Source organism: Salvelinus sp. IW2-2015, linkage group LG20 (genome assembly GCF_002910315.2).
Source record: "Salvelinus sp. IW2-2015 linkage group LG20, ASM291031v2, whole genome shotgun sequence".
Classification (NCBI taxonomy): domain Eukaryota; kingdom Metazoa; phylum Chordata; class Actinopteri; order Salmoniformes; family Salmonidae; genus Salvelinus; species Salvelinus sp. IW2-2015.
In genome coordinates this window covers 64,362,796-64,368,837 of record NC_036860.1, presented here as the reverse complement: position 1 = coordinate 64,368,837, position 6,042 = coordinate 64,362,796, and the positions used below count along the sequence as shown (strand labels likewise).

The 6,042-nt window shown below is 44.9% G+C and overlaps 1 long non-coding RNA gene across 1 annotated transcript in view; it reads left to right on the top strand.

Moving 5' to 3' along the window:
• Positions 1 to 230: 230 nt before the first annotated feature.
• Positions 231 to 6,042, top strand: part of LOC139029487 (uncharacterized) — a 16,315-nt gene continuing 10,503 nt past the window's right edge. Inside the window, exon 1 of the long non-coding RNA XR_011481814.1 lies at positions 231 to 474. This is a non-coding gene — a long non-coding RNA (uncharacterized lncRNA). The remainder of the gene's footprint in view (positions 475 to 6,042) is intronic.

Below are 6,042 nucleotides of genomic sequence, written 5' to 3'. Positions count from 1 at the left end.
AAAGGAGAGGATGGAGGGATGGGAGGAGGGAGGGAAGGGAGGAGGGAGGGACAGAGGGAAGAGAGAGTGAAAAGAGAAGAGCTGCAGCAGAGGGAGAGAGAGAACAGAACAGAGGGGTGACCCTTCCTCTCCTCCATCTCCATAACATGCTGGAGGCTCCCAGCAGCAGACCTGTTACACAAGGGGAGTCCCCCTCCCCCATGCCTCCCCCCTCCGCCCCACATCCCTCCCCGTGCATCTCCCCCTGTCCTCCCCTTTCTCATTCAAATCCATTTTATACCCTGGTGTTAAAGGAAAGTGCTGTCACTGCAGTGTGTAAAGTACCTCTGTTCCTCCCCTCCAGGCTAACACACACTGTGTGTGTGTGTGTGTGTGTGTGTGTGTGTGTGTGTGTGTGTGTGTGTGTGTGTGTGTGTGTGTGTGTTCATTCCTCTGCTCTGTCCAAGATGGCGACCCATACCTCTACATTGCCTGGTAAGCGGAACCTGTCTCTTCAGCCTTTGTTACACGCATACACAAGGAGTGGAGCAGGCCTCACACGGGTAAATAGTTGACAACATGAAGGAGAGATTTACAGTAGGGAGAGGAAAGTTAGATACTGAACAACAATGTGACAGAAAACGTTTGGAGCAGGGACATGCTCTAGTCAAATCAGGGCATGTTAGTGGTTGCATTTGAGGATGAAAGTGCCTTATTCTGTGTGTGTATTGAATGCATGCTTATCAAATCAAATTGTATTGGTCACATGCACAGAATACAATAGGTGTGGACTTTACAGTGAAATATTTACTTACGAGCCCATACCCAACTGTGCAGATTAAAAAAACTAAAGTCTATTGACACACCGGTGTGTCAATCTAAGTAACATAATCAAAAAATCCCCATCCAAATCCCTACATTTAAGCTACAGATAGCTGTTTGCATGGGCCTCAATCCACCGCATCTGCCTAGGTTGTACTTCCGCATCTACAGTATGTTGGAAAGTGGCAGAGCGCTACAGCTCTGTTTGTCAGAGCAGGAGACATCCCAAAAATCGGTTTTCTCACCAAAACGTCTGTAGCATCTGAACGGTTTGGCTAATATGACCACTCTAAACTAATATGAGCACTGAATAGAAAGGGGAGGCTCTCACAAACAAGGTGGTGTTCTCTGTTTTGCTCTACGACCCCCACAAATTTCACGGGACTCGTCTGAAGGTAACCCATACAAAGTCATATTTTTTTAAATATATTTTTTAGGGATACCTAAAGGGGTTCTAAAACTCTAAATCAAATAGCTAAATGATACACGGTATGACCTTCTTAAAACAATTCCATATGTAAGATTAGACAACGGCTTAAACTTTTAAGAATGAAAAAGTAAGACAAATATTTTCTCAATAAAAAAGGAAATGGTAACAAACTAAAAACAATAAGGAGGCTATATACAGGATGTACCAGTTTATATATACAGGAAGTACCAGTTTATATATACAGGAAGTACCAGTTTATATACTGGAAGTACCAGTTTATATATACAGGAAGTACCAGTTTATAAAAACAGGAAGTACCCGTTTATATATACCGGAAGTACCAGTTTATATACATGAAGTACCAGTTTATATATACAGGAAGTACCAGTTTATATACAGGAAGTACCAGTTTATATATACAGGAAGTACCAGTTTATAAAAACAGGAAGTACCCGTTTATATATACCGGAACTACCAGTTTATATATACAGGGAGTACCAGTTTATATATACAGGGAGTACCCGCTTATATATACAGGGAGTACCCGCTTATATATACAGGAAGTACCAGTTTATATATACAGGAGGTACCAGTTTATATATACCGGAAGTACCCGTTATATATACAGGGAGTACCAGTTTATATATACCGGAAGTACCTGTTATATATACAGGGAGTACCAGTTTATATATACCGGAAGTACCCGTTATATATACAGGAAGTACCCGTTTATATATACAGGAAGTACCCGTTATATATACAGGGAGTACCAGTTTTGCTGACGACACGACAGTGGTAGGCCTGATCACCGACGACAATGAGACAGCCTATAGGGAGGAGGTCAGAGACCTGGCAGTGTAGTGCCAGGACAACAACCTCTCTCTCAACGTCAGCAAGACAAAGGAACTGATCGTGGACTACAGGAAACGGAGGCCCGAACACGCCCCCATTCACATCTGGGCTGTAGTGGAGACGGTCGAGAAGTTCCTCGGTGTCCACATCACTAAGGACCTATCATGGTCCAAACACACCAAAACAGTCATGAAGAGGGCACGACAACACTTCTTCCCCCTCAGGAGGCTGAAAAGATTTGACATGGGCCCTCAGTTCCTCAAAAAGTACTACAGTTGCACCATTGAGAGTATCTTGACTGGCTGCATCACAGCTTGGTATGGCAACTGCTTGGCATCCAACTGCAAGGCGCTACAGAGTGTGTATGGCCCAGTACATCACTGGGGCCAAGCTCCCTGCCACCCAGGACCTCTCTAACAGGCGGTATCAGAGGAAGGCCCACATTTCTTTTTCAAAGACTCAAGCCACCCAAGTCACAGACTGTTTTCTCTGCTACCGCACAGCAACCGGTACCGGAGCGCCAAGTCTGTGACCAAAAGGCTCCTGAACAGCTTCTACCCCAAAGCCATAAGACTGCTGATCAGTTAATTAAACAGCTACCTGGACTTTCTGTTTTTCACCCCCTACCTTCCACATAGAACTTCAATCAATCACCTAACCCAAACGTACATATTAGATCAATCACCCCAACTACCTCATACCCCAGTACACTGACTCTGTACCGGTACTCCTTGTATATATCTTTTTTAATTTAACCTTTGTTTAACTAGGCAAGTCCGTTAAGAACAAATTCTTATTTACAATGACGGCCTAGGAACAGTGGGTTAACTGCCTTGTTCAGGGGCAGAACGACAGATTTTTACCTTGTCAGCTCAGGGATTCGATCTAGCAACCTTTCGTTACTGGCCCAATGCTCCAACCACTAGGCTACCTGCTATATATAGCCTCATTATTGTTATTTTATTGTGTTACTATTTTCTTCTGATCTATTTTATCATGTTCATACTTTTGAACTGCATTGTGGGTAAAGGGCTCATAAGTTTCACGGTAAAGTCTAAGCTTGTTGTATTCGGCGCATGTGACAAATACAATTTGATTTGATGTATTTGTATTTGTATTAATTATGGATCCTGCCAAAGCAGCAGCTACTCTTCCTAAATTAAGCCAGTTTATACAATTTTAAAACATTAAAACCTTTTAAAAACATTACAATACATTCACAGATTTCACAACACACTGTGTGCCCTCAGGCCCCTACTCCACCACTACCACATATCTACAGTACTAAATCCGTGTGTATGTATGGTGCGTACGTTATCGTGTGTGTATGCATGTGTCTGTGCCTATGTTTGTGTTGCTTCACAGTCCCCGCTGTTCCATAAGGTGTTTTTTTAATCTGTTTTTTAAATCTAATTTTACTGCTTGCGTCAGTTACTTGATGTGGAATAGAGTTCRATGMCTCTATGTAGTGCTGTGTGCCTCCCATAGTCTGTTCTGGACTTGGGGACTGTGAAGAGACCTCTTGTGACATGTCTTGTGGGGTATACATGTGTGTCCGAGCTGTGCACCAGTTGTTCAAACAGACAGCTTGGTGCATTCAACATGTCAATACAACAGCTCGAATACCTCTCATAAATACAAGTAGTGATGAAGTCAATCTCTCTTCCACTTTGAGCCAGGAGAGATTGACATGCATATTATTAATATTAGCTCTCTGTGTACATTTGTCCTATTTTCTGTGTACAATTGAATCCAATTTTCCAATTTTCCTATGTCCTTTTCTGTGGCACCAGACCACACGACTGAACAGTAGTCAAGGTGCAACAAAACTAGGGCCTGTAGGACCTGCCTGCCTTGTTGACAGTGTTGTTGAAAAGGAAGAGTATCACTTTATTATAGACAGACTTCTCCTCATCTTAGCTACTACTGCATAAATATGTTTTGACCATGACAGTTTACAATTTAGGGTTACTCCAAGCAGTTTAGTCATCTCAACTTGCTCAAAACCCACATTATTTATTACAATATTTAGTTGAGGTATAGGGTTTAGTGAGTGTTTTTTTCCAAATACAATGCTTTTAGTTTTAGAAATATTTAGGACTAACTTATTTCTTGCCACCCACTCTGAAACTAACTGCAGCTCTATGTTGAGTGTTGCAGTCATTTCTTAAAACCTGTTTTCGCTTTGTCATAATGGGGCATTGTGTGTAGATTGATGAGGGGAAAAAAATATTTTAGAATAAGGCTGTACATAACAAATTGTGGAAAAAGTGAAGGGGTCTGAATACTTTCTGAATACACTATATATATGTGCGTGTGTGTGTATGCCTGTATGTATTAGCATGAGTGTGTGTATTTAAATGAGCCTGTGTGTATGAGCATGACCATGTTTGTGTGTATTGTGGTGTTGCTGTTCTGGCAGGCAGCTGGGCTGGGCCTCTCTCTCCTGTCCTCCTGCTCTGTTATTTACCCCGTCATGTTGTGACCCGCTGGCCCACAGGGCGGGGCCGGCCAATGTGACATCTGCCTGCAAGGGGAGCTCCCATATGGAGCATCAAACCTCCCTCCATCCCTCCCTGACCCGCTGGCCCACAGGGCGGGGCCAGCCAATGTGACATCTGCCTGTTTGCACAGAGATGGCGAGGAAGGCTAAGGGAGCTCCCATATGGAGCATCAAACCTCCCTCCCTCTCTCCCAGTCCCCTGGTGTGTGCCTTCATGAGAGTGATGTGTGTGTGAGTTGAGTGTGTGTTGTGTGGTGTGGCTTCATGAAGGAGTTGTGTGGTGTGCTTCATGAAGGAGTGTGTGTGTGTGCTTCATGAAGGAGTGTTGTGTGGTGTGCTTCATGAAGGAGTGTGTGTGTGTGTGCTTCATGAAGGAGTGTGGTGTGTGTGGCTTCATTTGAAGGAGTGTGGGTGTGTGTGTTGAAGGAGTGTGTTGGTGTGTTGCTCATGAAGGAGTATGTGGTGTGTGCTTCAGAAGCAGTGTGTGTGTGTGGCTTCATGAAGGAGTATGTGTGTGTGCTTCATGAAGCAGTGTGTGTTGTGTGCTTCATGAAGGAGTGTGGTGTGTGTGCTTCATGAAGCAGTGTGTGTGTGTGGCTTCATGCAGAGAACAGAGGCGTCTGATTGGGGTGCTTCCATGCAACAGGCTGCAGCAGGGCAGGGCCATGAACATCAGACACCCCTCTTCCCTCTCTCTCTCCATCCCTCCAAACCCAACCCCCTCCGGGCCTCCTCCCCTGATCTCCCAGCCTGTGAAGAGGATAGCCAGCAGAGCGGGCGTCTGAGGGCGGCGTGTGGAGCGCCGGTATGAGGGCTATATATTGGCCCAAGCCGCCCAGGCAGTGTGGGGGGGCTGGTGGACCGGAGAGGGTTGGAGAGAGCCTGATGGAATGGGGCTGTGGAGCTCTGAAGCTCTCCTCAACGCAGACACCACTGGGTCAAGCCGATTGTAGTTTCTGTGGGGTTGTTGGGCGGCTTTCTGTCTTGCCTGACCGTGCCAGCTGGACACCCTGGATCTGTGTGTGTGGTGCGTGGCGTGCTTGGATGCATGAATATGGACTGCTGAACCCAAGGACACTCAGCTCGGCACAACACAACATCAACACAGTTTGGAGTTTCTTCATGAGCTAGTCTCGGTCGTTTCAGACCTGTGTTCTAAGACCTGGTTGCCAGGATTAGGTAATAACATGTAAGTTAGACCGATGCTGGATGCCAGGATTAGGTTTACATAGTGATTAGAACCGATGCTGGATGCCAAGGATTAGGTATAACAATTGTATTAGACCATGCTGGATGCCAGGATTAGGTATAACATGTATTAGACCGATGCTGGATGCCAGGATTAAGTATAACATGTATTAGACCCGATGCTGGATGCCAGGATTAGGTATAAAACATGTATTAGACCGGATGGTGGATGCCAGGTTAGGATAACATTAATTAGTCCCGATGCTGA